We start from the raw sequence: 13,016 nt of genomic DNA, 5'->3' as shown, positions 1-13,016 counted from the left end.
GATGGAAATACTCTAGATCTCTTTAATTTAATTAAAAAAATTTTTTTTGCCTCGTCCTGAGGCATGTGGGATCTTAGTTCCCTGATCAGGGATCGAAAGCACAGACTCTTAACCACCGGACCATCACTGAACACAACTGAGGGACACGACTGAGTGACTAAGTGCACATACACCCCACTGAAGTCCCAGAATGCTCTAGATCTTGATTGTGGTGGTGCTTACACGGCTGTATACATTAGACAAAACTCACAGATGTGTGCAATTTACTGTACATAATTATACCTCAAAAAAGGTGATGTAAAAAGTAAAACTAATTTAAAAAGAAAACCTATATTATGTTGGTGGTGCTACACCCACTAACGTGTATAAAATGATTTACCTTCATATAAATTAGTTGCTAGGGACTATTTTTCAATTTCCTGCTCTGCCCAGCACATAGAAGATGCTCAGTCAATGTTAATAAACACCTCTGGCATCTGCTTCTCTGTGACTGAAATACCCTGGTCCAGGATGGTTGCTCTCCTAATCTGATATGTTACTAAGGTACTGGAAGCAAGATAACAACTCTTCTTTGAACTATGAATAAAGGCAAACATCTGAGTGAGGCTGTGAGTGGTGAATCGGGGCTTCTAACCTACAAAATGTATGTGTGTGCACACATCTGTACCTGCACATACACACCTAAAAGCTATAAAGTTTTCTGTAAAGGGTAAGAAATTTCAATGAAAAAGAAATAACAGTATTAATAATGATATGATAGTTTTAGTGCTTAGAAATAAATAAAAATTACCAGGTAATGGGGTCATTTCCTCACCTACTGAAACTGTAAAAAAAGGAAAAAACAAGCTTAAAAATATGCATATCTTTGAAGTCACATATATATATTCAAAGATGAAAATGAGCCAAATGTTTTTTCTACGTTTAGACACTAATGCTTTTTTAAAAAGTTTTTAGTTTGGGAGCCAAAATACTGTTTATTAGGTTTTATTTATTTATTTATTTGTCCATTAAGTTGCGTCAAAATGTAACAAGTAGTGTTGTGTGGCTTTTTATTTTCCAAAAATCAAATTACTGATTTATTTTTAAAATTTTTTGGCCGTGCCGTGCAGCATGTGGGATCTTATTTCCCAAACCAGGAACTGAACCTGTGCTCCCTGCTTTGGAAGCATGGAGTCTTAACCGATAGTTATCAAATAATCTATTCAATGGTCAGAATAATTTTGTAAATGCACTGAAGTTTTGAAAGGAAGAATTCAAAAGCATTAGATTTTTACAAGGGCTGAAAATGAAGAAAATCAAGTGAGATTTCAGAAATATTTTTAGATAAGAGAAAGACCATATCTAAGAGATGCAATCCCATATGAAAATATTCAGAAGGAGGCAAGGTAGGAAGAGTAACAATGGGCTTTATGACAGCGTTTGGTTGTATAAACTGCTATAAAACTAAGGATTAATCTAGCAACAGGCATATGATCGTTACCAGGTGATGATGTCACTTCTGTTGAAATCAGATCTGTGGCTGCCAAAAAATTTTTTTCTAGTGAAAAGAAAGCATTAGCATTTGAATTCATTGAAATTTTATGCTGTAGACCACAAGGTTTTGAAAACAAGACTGTTTTAAGCTGTATATAATAGAATCCACTCTGCTTATTTATCTTGTGGACTTGTGCATGCAGGGGGTAAAACAGTGTATGTGAAGTTGGTCTTTAACAAGGTAGGTTAACAACCATTCCCATTATGAGCATCTACAATGTGTCTTATAATTTACGACTCTAATCCTTACCACAAACATGCCAGCTAAGTATTATCACTATTTTAGAGGTGAGGACATGGAGACTCAGCTTACACACGTCTGTGAGTGCGTGTGCATGATAAGTCACTTCAGTCATGTCCAACTCTTTGCAGCCCTATGGACTGTAGCCCGCCAGGCTCCTCTGTCCATAGAATTCTCCAGGCAAGAATACTGGAGTGGGTTGCCATGCCTTTCCTCCAGGGGGGGGTCTTCCCGACCCAGGGATCAAATTCACATCTCTTACATCTCCTGCATCGGCAGGCAGGTTCTTTACCACTAGCGCCACCTGGGAGGCCCTGTACATGTGCCTGGATCATCCACAATTCAAACCCATGAGACCCCAAAGCACACTCTTCTGACACCCCTTTGCCTCTCAGGGCATAAGATGTGGGAGTCGCATCCGCTCTGGCTCCACGAGGTGACTCAGGAATGGGGGTTGGGAGTGGCTTGGAGCCCCCCTAGCCTCTCCTGTCCCCTCTCCCCTCCTCTGTTAGGGAAACAGGAAGCCTCTCTTCTTGGCTGGATTCTTTCAGAAAGCCACTCACAGAGCTACTACAAAGAGCAGAGAGATACCTGGTGAAGAAGGGGCTTCGCTTGAAGTGGGAGTCATATCTGCAAATAAAGAAGGATCAAACTTGAGTATTAGTGAAAAGGAGATGGAATGATGTTTTCAAAAACAGTGTGGTTGAAAACAGAAGAAAGTGAAAGTGAAGTTGCTCAGTCATGTCCAACTCTGCGACCCCATGGACTATAGCCTCCCAGGTTCTTCCGTCCATGGGATTTTCCAGGCAAGAGTACTGAAGGGTGTTGCCATTTCCTTCTCCAGGAGGTCTTCCTGACCCAGGGATTGAACTCGGGTCTTCCACATTGTAGGCAGACACTTTACCGTCTGAGCCACCAGGGACGTGGTGAATGGGTAAAAGCGACACAATCACAGTCGTCCCCTAGTGGGTGCATCTGGGTGGAGGGGTCAAAGCATCACTTGAATCATAACATGACGACCCAGCAGGTGGAGGCGTGGACCCCCAGCCCTCAAGTCTCTTGGGCACATCCGATCAAGACCAGTGTGACAAGCAGAAGGTGTTCCCTTCTGTGGGGACCACTTCTGTGTCTGTGCGTGAACGAGAACATGAAGCTTAATTTCTGTGAAAAGGAGGCTAGGACTTCTGTTTACATTGGGGCTTATTCTGTAGACAAAATATTCTATGTATATGTTCACTTGTTAAACAGAAACAGGAGAGTTTGAACTTAGGAAATGTGACAGGTAGAAAACATTACCAGAGGGGGTGTCCACTTCTGCTGAGGCTGAGAACACATCTGTGCCTGAACAAAGGAAACAGGATACTTAGAAAGGAGACAAAAAGACACTTCATGTGTCTTTTCATTGGGGTTTACTTTGTGGTCATTAAGTGGGCTTGTTTTCTAAATAGGACCCGAGAAGTAAGAAGCTAGTCTGGTTCATTTAAACATCACAGTGAGAGAGCATTTACCAGATGGAGAGGTCATATCTGCTGAGGCTGAAGAGAGATCTGCAGAAAAAGAGATGAAGAAGCTTACATACCAGTGGAGAAGATTCCTGGGTTTCTGTTTTTACTGAGGCAGTGTTGGGTGCAAAATATCCATGCGACAGCCTAGTTTGATAAATGGAACTCCAAGAAGAGACACTTATGGGACACCAGACGGTGTTTTACCTGGTGTGGAGGTCACACTGGCTGACAACGAAGCTGCAGATGAACAAAGAGAAGGCAGCAATAAGACAGACTTACCAGCCATACGTGTTTCTATAAGATACAGAAGACGTAAAAATGGCCAACAAAGACCAGCATGACTGACTTGGCTTGTCTGCCTACTGTCTAGACAGGAGCTATAGCAGGGCATCTCCAAATGCTTTACTGCCCCCAGGCCACCCCTCTACTCCTTGGGCCTCCTCTTGGCCACCCTTCCCTTCCTCTCTTGAAGGCTACCTGTTCAGAGGGCAACAACCATTGGTCCAAGTTTCTCCATTGTACAGTGTTCATCTAACAAAATTCCATAAGTGATAGTGAACTCGCTCAGTCGTGTCCAACTCTTTGTGACCCCGTGGACTGTAGCCCACCAGGCTCCTCCGTCCATGGGACTCTCCAGGCAAGAATACTGGAGTGGGTTGCCATTTCCTTCTCCAGGGGATCTTCCTGACCCAGGGATTGAACCCAGGTCTCCTGCATTGCAGGCAGACGCTTTAACCTCTGAGCCACCAGGGAAGCCCTGCTTTTCCCTGCCTCCCCTTAAATGAGTGGGAGGCAGTGACCCAGGAAAGGGTGATCTCTGCAGACTGGAACTTTCCCTAGGTAGGCTGTCTCAAGATATAGACTGAGGGTGAGGAAGAGTATGAAAAGTCCATTTGTCTCATACTAAGAGATGCCCTGCATCTCTTAGGTATATCAGTAATAAAGGCCATATTTTGGTTCAGACTCTGATGCTTTATTTTATAATTGCTTTATTTCAACACCTGGAGTAGAGTAGAGCATCTTCTTTATTGTCCTCCACCCAAATAAATCTCTAACACTAATTGTCAAATTAAGTCCAAAGTCAGACAGGTGAAAACATGTGGGTTATTTTCAAATATCGTTTGATACTGATTTCTAACATAATTCCATAGTGATAAGAGAACAGACTCCGTATGAGTTCAATACCTTTAGACCATGACATTTTTGCACCTTGTTTCATGTTCCTGGATATGTTCTATATTTCCAAGCTCACAGTCTGTGGCAACTTGAATAGAATTTGTATTCTATTTGTGTGAAAATTGTACAAATTTAAATTATGCTGAACTGCTTCACCATGCTTTTCAGGTCTGCTATATCCTTCTAGTTTTCTGTATATTCATTCTATTAATTTGTGAGAGTTTGATATTCAAACTCCAACTAAAACTCTTAATTTATATACTTAAAAATAATTGTAATACATAGTAGAACTATATGTAACTTTGTCCTGGACTTTCCAAGTCTCCTGTAAATGTGTTATCATACTTTCGTAATTTAAAAAATAAGAAAGAGGAAAAAAAACAAAGTCACACAGTAACTCCTCAGATAACAGCATCACTCAAAGTCTAACATCCAAGAGGAGAGCTCTTTGTTACCCTGGTCAGCTCTGCATCCCTCACTACCTTGGCTCGTGGCCATCTTCACTGAATGCTGGTTGAACATTCAGAAGGATCAGTTAAAGCCATGGTCTGGCTCTCCACCAGTCTGACAACACCTACATGATGGCTGGTGTTCAGGAGAAGCTCCCTTCATGGACAGTTGACATTCGACCACCAGTCAGTCCAGCAAATGACTCATTGCTTGTGTTTGGCTGAATTGGCTGGACTAATTTTCCCCTTGGCCCATGCAGTTAGTATGGTCTTTTTTGAGTCAGGTCAGTATAAACATATTTTAAAACTTTCAAAGAATTTATCATGACATAAACAGTTATTTAACGAGCTCACTGGAAAATCAAATAATTTATAAGTGTGTAATTTATAAGACAATTTATAAGCAAATAATTTATAAGATGGACGAAGCCCAAAATAACATCAAAATTACCTGTCGAGGTGGTTACAGCAATACTCAGAGATGCTGGAGATAAGAAAAGACAATTGATCAAAACTTGCCAAATGGCAAGAAATAGTTGTACTGTTAACTTATTTTCTTCTCTCTGTCCCTGGAGCATAGAAACCATGCGTGCATGCATGTGTGCTCAGTCGTGTAACCTGCCAGGTCCTCAGTCCATGGAATTTTCCAGGCAAGAATACTGGAGTGGGTTGCCATTTCTTACTCCAGGGGATCTTCCCAACCCAGGGATCAAACCTGAGTTTCCTGCATTGCAGGTCAATTTTTTTTTTACCCACTGAGCCTTTGGGGAAGCCTACAGAAACCACAGACTTCATTTATTTAGTCAATAAGTCTTGATTCATTTATCTATTCTGGTAGGCACTGTGCTAAATGCTGGAGTGGGGCAATCAGCAAAATTAAGTATGGCTGCTGCTCCTGCTCTACAAAACTGCTCTTGTGACAAGTGCTATGAAGGAGAGCTGCGTGATGCTATGAGAACCTATGACAGGTGAGCTGACCTGGCCAGGGAGATACCCTCTCTGCCTTCCTGACCCCTCAAGTCCCCAGGCCTGGTGCAGGGTCTGGCCCAGACTAAGCACTCTGCTCAAAAGACAACAAGCTGACAATACACCTCCCCCAGAGCTGTCCTGGTCTTGGCCCTGGTGGCATGACAGAGGCAACCTTACTGTCTCATCCGTCTACATTTGCAGTGGGCAGAGGGCATTACCAGGTGAAGGAGTCACTTCTGCTGAGGTTGGAATGATGCCTGAATACAAAACACAAATAGGAAAGTTAGTCAGTGGATCAGAAAGTTCTTATTCTTTTTCTAATATACACAATTCTGCCTTTCCTATTATCTCATTAACCAGGCTTTGCTGTTGGAAAAATTTAAGTGTGAGAACTAATTGTTTCCCACCCTCTTGAATAAAAGTTTAAGTACCTAAATTAAAAACACACGAGTTGTGTTCCTGTACTACCATGTTTTTACACACACAACAGTCAACCAAAGTGGAAGTACATACTGCAGTCATTTCTCTGTTATCAGGCATTGACCTGAAGTTAAATGTTAATTGAATGTGTGTGTGAAGTCGCTCAGTAGTGTCCAACTCTTTTGACCCCGTGGACTGTAGCCTACCAGGCTCCTGCGTCCATTGGATTCTCCAGGCAAGAATACTGGAGTGGGTTACCATATGTTTATTAGGTGGTTTTAAATCTTTTCTCTTGGCAAAACTCTATTAGCCTTTGCCCTGATTCATTCTGTACTCCAAGGCCAAATTTGCCTGTTACTCCAGGTGTTTCCTGACTTCCTACTTTTGCATTCTCGTCCCCTATAATGAAAAAGACATCTTTTTTGGGTGTTAGTTCTAAAAGGTCTTGTAGGTCTTCATAGAACCATTCAACTTCAGCTTCTTCAGCGTTACTGGTTGGGGCATAGGCTTGGATTACCGTGATACTGAATGGTTTGCCTTGGAAACGAACAGAGATCATTCTGTCATTTTTGAGATTGCATCCAAGTACTGCATTTCAGACTCTTTTGTTGACCATGATGGCTACTCCATTTCTTCTAAGGGATTCTTGCCCACAGTAGTAGATATAATGGTCATCTGAGTTAAATTCACTTTATTGACTATGCCAAAGCCTTTGACTGTGTGGATCACAATAAACTGTGGAAAATTCTGAAAGAGATGGGAAAACCAAACCACCTGGCCTGCCTCTTGAGAAACCTGTATGCAGGTCAGGAAGCAACAGTTAGAACTGGACATGAACAACAGACTGGTTCCAAAGAGGAAAAGGAGTACGTCAAAGCTGTACATTGTCACCCTGCTTATTTAACTTATATGCAGAGTACATCATGAGAAACTCTGGGCTGGAAGAAGCACAAGCTGGAATCCAGATTGCCGGGAGAAATATCAATAACCTCAGATATGCAGATGACAGCACCCTTATGGCAGAAAGTGAAGAAGAACTAAAAAGCCTCTTGATGAAAGTGAAAGAGGAGAGAGAAAAAGATGGCTTAAAGCTCAGCATTCAGAAAACTAAGATCAGGGCATCTGGTCCCATCACTTCATGGCAAATAGATGGAGAAACAGTGGAAACAGTGTCAGACTTTATTTTGGGGGGCTCCAAAATCACTGTGGATGGTGATTGCAGCCATGAAATTAAAAGACAGTTACTCCTTGGAAGGAAAGTTATGACCAACCTAGACAGCATATTAAAAAGCAGAGACATTACTTTGCCAACAAAGGTCCATCCAGTCAAGGCTATGGTTTTTCCAGTGGTCATGGATGGATGTGAGAGTTGGACTGTGAAGAAAGCTGAGCGCCGAAGAATTGATGCTTTTGAACTGTGGTGTTGGAGAAGACTCTTGAGAGTCCCTTGGACTGCAAGGAGATCCAGCCAGTCCATCCTAAAGGAGATCAGTCCTGGGTGTTCATTGGAAGGACTGATGCTGAAGCTGAAACTCCAATACTTTGGCCACCTCATGCGTAGAGCTGACTCATTGGAAAAGACCCTGATGCTGGGAGGGATTGGGGGCAGGAGGAGAAGGGGATGACAGAGGATGAGATGACTGGATGGCATCACCAACTTGATCGATATGAGTTTGGGTAAACTCCAGGAGTTGGTGATGGACAGGGAGGCCTAGAGTGCTGCGATTCATGGGGTCACAAAGAGTTGGACATGACTGAGTGACTGAACTGAACTGAACTTAAATCTTTTCTATTCAATGATAATTGACCCCTATGGCCATTTTAGTACCAAAGTCAAATTGTCTGTTGTATTCTGTGTTAATTTTTTTCTATTTTTTGGTTTTCTAATTAAAGTTTATCTCTTATCCTATCTCTTCAAGATAAACTGTACATTTCTCTGTGTGTCTCTTAAATACAGATCTTCTGTTCATTAGAATATCGGAGCCTCTGGCAAAATGGCAAGAGGGATGTTGTGAGCAGATGCAAACTATTATATATGGGATGGACCAACAACAAGGTCCTACTGTATAGCACAGGGAACTATCCTGTGATAAACTATAATGGAAAAGAATATAAAAGGATGTTTATATGTACATAACTGAGTCACTAGCTGCACAGCAGAAATTAACACTGTAAATCAATTATCCTTCAATAAATATTTTTTGGATGGCAAAAATAAAAACCCCACATGAGCTGTTATAAATTAAAACTCTCCTGAAAGAAAATAAGTTTCCCTGTCCTCTTAAACAGAAGATACTTCGTCATATTTTAACTTGCATGATTCTGGCTCATTAAGAAGAAACCATTGCTGTTCAAGGTTGCATTAAGGAGGTGTCTCAAAGGATGCTGAGTTTAGTGGGTATTTTTGCTTCATATTGTGATATTTAGAAAGCCTGGTGACACTGGTTTTCTGAACCCTTCTGTGGCTGTCTTTTAGCATTTCCTGCCCTTACCACTGTGGCTCTTCTAGGAGGTCTTCCCCTCTCAGTCTCTGCACCCCCTCCCTAATCCGTTGTCTCTTATAATACACAGTCAGCAGGGAGATCAGAGAGCCAATTGTCAATGTGTGTGTAGGAAGTATGAAAAGTAGACTCTGGATCACTCCCACGTGTATACAAGTGCTTTACTTGAATGTTGGGACCTCAACTTCACTGTATATTTGTCAATTTCTGGATTCTAGTCTATTTTCCAAGGGATTAATTCAGCCAAGTGACCCCTGGGCCAGTACTCTTTAGGTAGAATTTCAACACATCAATATCTTTTAACGTTAGTAACAGGACAAATCAGCAGGAACTTGTTACCAGTTGTAAGGACCAAATCTGTGGCTGAAACTGAGGCAGGAACTGTCAAAACAAGCACAGTTTAAAGAAAACTGTAATTAAATGCTGTTCTTATCAATCATGTTCATCGGTAAAATTTTTAAAAAGAATTACCCTGCTTATAAACTATGCCCCAGTCTTGTTCATATTTGATTATGCTCTGTTCCTATTTGATTCTCCTGTTCTCCTTTTCATTAAGCTAAGGGAAATAAATAGTGGGGGAGATGGTACTTGGGTCTGGGACCCAGGAGATTTGGATTCTAGTCTCTTCTCTGTGTGTAAATAGGCAGGTGACTTTAGACAAGTTCCTTTGCATCTCCAAGCTTCAGAGGATGCATCTGAAAAAACGAGTCCATGTACTAGAAGCTTCTGCACCATCCTGTGAGAAAGGCAGACATTTAAAACCCCACCCCTCACTCTTGCTCAAGGAACTGAATCGAAATCTGCATATTAACAAGATCTCCAGGTGATTTATAGACACATTAAAATTTGAGAGGCACCAAGAATCCCAGTGGAGATGACTCCAGGTCCAGAAATAATTGGCACGGGCCAGCAGGAAATGAGACAGACAGCATGTGCCCATAAAGGGAAACCGTTTCCCGCTCCGCCCTGGACAATTGGTGCCCTGTGAAAATTCATGCTTGTATTTCCCAGCCTCTGGCTTCCCCATCAGAGCTTGATATCTGGACTTTTATATGAAATCTTCTACTTTTAAAATGTGGTATTAAAAAGAATGAAACTTCGCATAGGCAAAATTCTGTTGTCTGAAACAAAACCCATCCACAGGTCAAAACTGGTCTGAACAATCTCTAAGATTTCTTCTGACTCTTGTAAAGATATTACACTGTGATGATGCGATACTGAATTTGTCCTTGGCTAAGAGATGTGGTAGCTGATTCTCAAAGATCCAACAAGAAGACAAATCTATTCCATCATCTGATTTTCCATAAAACGTCCATTTCTACCAAGTTTGGTAGAGGGCTCCAAGACTTTAAAAATAGGAACCGTGAGCTACTTACATAACTGTTTACAGTTCAGAGAATATTTGAGTTGAATTGACTTGGGTTGAGATTGTATTTCTCCAACTTGCTTGGTTGTATAGTATATTGATCAACTCAGGTCCTAAGATGATCCCTAGTGTCCACAAGAGGGAAGTTTACAGAAGGACACATGAGTTGCTCACCTATAGAACCAGGCAGCTCCCAGGAGGTGACAGCACACACATCCCTCAGGGATGTGATACCAAGCTCCCATCACTGAGAGCTTGCCAGGGTGTATGCCACTTAATTGTCAGGACAAGAGCCACCCTCCCATTCTGCAGATGATGAAACAGAGGCTCTGAGAAGGAAGGGGGCTTGCCAGGTTGTCACCCAAAGGTTTAAAGCTGGAGCCAGAACATAATCCCAGGTTTGCTGGCGCCAAATTTTGTGATACTGCATTTCTACTCAAACCTGGAAGGTTTCAGCAGTCAAAGAAGTTTGAGAAACATTGGACTGAGCCAAGTTTAAAGAAGATCCCTTATGGTAGGGCTTGTCAGAACTTTAACAAGTTAATAGACTGAATCTTCAAGAGAAGGGTATTGTATTTCTCCAACTTATTACAGGCTTCCCTTGTGGCTCAGCTGGTAAAAAATCCACTTGCAATGTGGGAGCCCTGGGTTTGATCCCTGGGTCAGGAAGATCCCCTGAAGAAGGGAAAGGCTACCCACTCCAGTATTGTTGGGCTTCCCTTGTGGCTCAGCTGGTAAAGAATCTGCCTGCAATGCAGGAGACCTAGGTTCGATCCCTGGGTTGGGAAGATCTCCTAGAGAAGAGAAAGGCTACCCACTCCAGTATTTTGGCCTGGAGAATTGCATGGACTGTATAGTCCATGGGGTCACAAAGAGTCAGACACGACTGAGTGACTTTCACTTTCAACTTATTTAGCCATGCAAATGCTTTTTATTTTGACCATGCAGCATGTGGGATCTTAGTTCCCGGACTGGGGATCAAATCCTTGTCTACTGCAGCAGAAGCGCAGAGTCTTAACCACTGGACCACCAGGGAAGTCCCGTAAATGCTTTTTAAAAATCTGCCTATCATGGGATTGGTGTGCTATAATGTGAAACACACATGGGAGACGTGGGACTCTATTATTTCCTGAAAACCCAGATTAGAGGAATATTTTTGCCTGAGATGCCTGAAGTCCTATAACTGTTAAAAAAATTAACTCACTGAATTCCCAAATGTGTGAACATTGATGGGAGTATGAACAAAGCTCCTGATTTCTCTAATGTGGCACCAAGGACTGAGAAGCACATTGAACACACTGTCCTATGTACCAAAGGCCCATAATCCATCCAATTTACTACATTACTCAAGAAATATATGAGTATTTTATGTTAGTTTGATATGAGCTTGATGCTTATCTTCATATGAGGTATAAACTTTAACCCTAATCATATGCAAGGCAGCCTATACATATATAATTTATATCAAGCAAGCAAGAAAATAAAATTACCAGGTGAGGTGATTATTTCTGTGGCTGACACTGAAATGAAAAAAACAAACCAGAAACCAAAATAAGATAAAATCCAAACAAAAATCTCACCCACTTATAAGAAATTTAGAAGATACTGTTTTATAGGGTTAGCCACAAAATGCATTCGGGTTTTCCGGTTCCAGCTTATGGAAAACCCCAATGCACTTTATGGCCAACCCAATATTTTAAAGATTAGTACCTCATATATGCAAATTAGATACAAAATGACCCGAAATGTGATGTTAAAGATAAAGGCTGCTTGGATGAGATTGGAACAGAGACAGGGATGCATGAGGCAGGAAGTGGGAAGCAAACATTTATTGTTGTGGGAACAGTGTGACCTCCCTGGATGGATCAGAAAGCCTGTTTCCTGGATGCAGTAAAAAGAAAACATTTCCTAGAATTGCAAAGTACTAAGAACCTTCCTAGGCTTCCAGGGTGGCTAGGGGCAAAAGAATCCACCAACAAAGCAGGAGATGCAGGGGACACAGTTTTGATCCCTGGATCAGGAAGATCCCCTGGAGAAGGGGATGGCAACCCACTTCAGTATTCCTGCCTAGAGAATTCCATATACAGAGGAACCTGGTGGACTACAGTTCATGGGGTTTCAAAACAGTCGGACACGACTGAGGCAGCTGAGCACACACACAGGAGCCTTCCTCGTCCTGACTTGAGGTTTCTAACATTGGTTTCTCATCTTCATCCAACAAACTAGTTTATGACATAGTACTAAGTTGTCTAAATGTTAGGAGAAAGTGGTTCTGTAACACAATAAAGGGTGTTATGAGCCCCAATTCAGTGTTCATTTATTCTTGTTAATGATTTATCATGGCTGAAACAGACGCAATCTTGAAGGCTCACACTGGAATGTAAGCACCCTGAGGGCGGGATGGCTGTCTGCTGCTCTCATTATTATATTCACCTAGAATCGTGTCTGGTGAATATAAAGTGCTCAGTGCCTATGTGCTCAGTGGTGTCCAACTCTTTGTGACCCCATGGACTGTAGCCCCCCAGGCTCCTCTGTCCATGGAATTCTCCAGGCAAGAATACTGGAGTGGGTTGCCATTCACTTCTCCAGGGGATCTTCCCAACTCAGGGATCAAACCCACATCTCGTACATCTCCTGCATTGGCAGGCAGGTTCTTTACCACTAGCACCACCTGGGAAGCCCAAAGTGCTCAGTAAACATCTGTTAAATGAATGGATGGATGAACTAAATCCTATTCTTCTGATCTTTGCTCTATAAAAGTAAGAGAAGCTGGGCAGTGGGTAATTTCATTTCATCTGATTTCCTTTTCTATTTTACATTTCTGGCAATTTCGTATAGTGCATAATTGGGCTGAAT

The 13,016-nt window shown here is 41.9% G+C and overlaps 1 protein-coding gene across 1 annotated transcript in view; it reads right to left on the bottom strand.

The window, feature by feature from the left end:
• The window catches only part of LOC133069908 (deleted in malignant brain tumors 1 protein-like), a 74,458-nt gene that overhangs the window by 10,737 nt on the left and 50,705 nt on the right, over nt 1-13,016 (bottom strand). The gene's annotated exons all lie outside the window — the stretch shown is intronic.

The sequence above is a fragment of the Dama dama genome, chromosome 15 (assembly GCF_033118175.1).
Source record: "Dama dama isolate Ldn47 chromosome 15, ASM3311817v1, whole genome shotgun sequence".
NCBI lineage: Eukaryota > Metazoa > Chordata > Mammalia > Artiodactyla > Cervidae > Dama > Dama dama.
The sequence above is the reverse complement of the archived record's forward strand: the minus strand, read 5'-3'. Positions and strand labels throughout refer to the sequence as shown.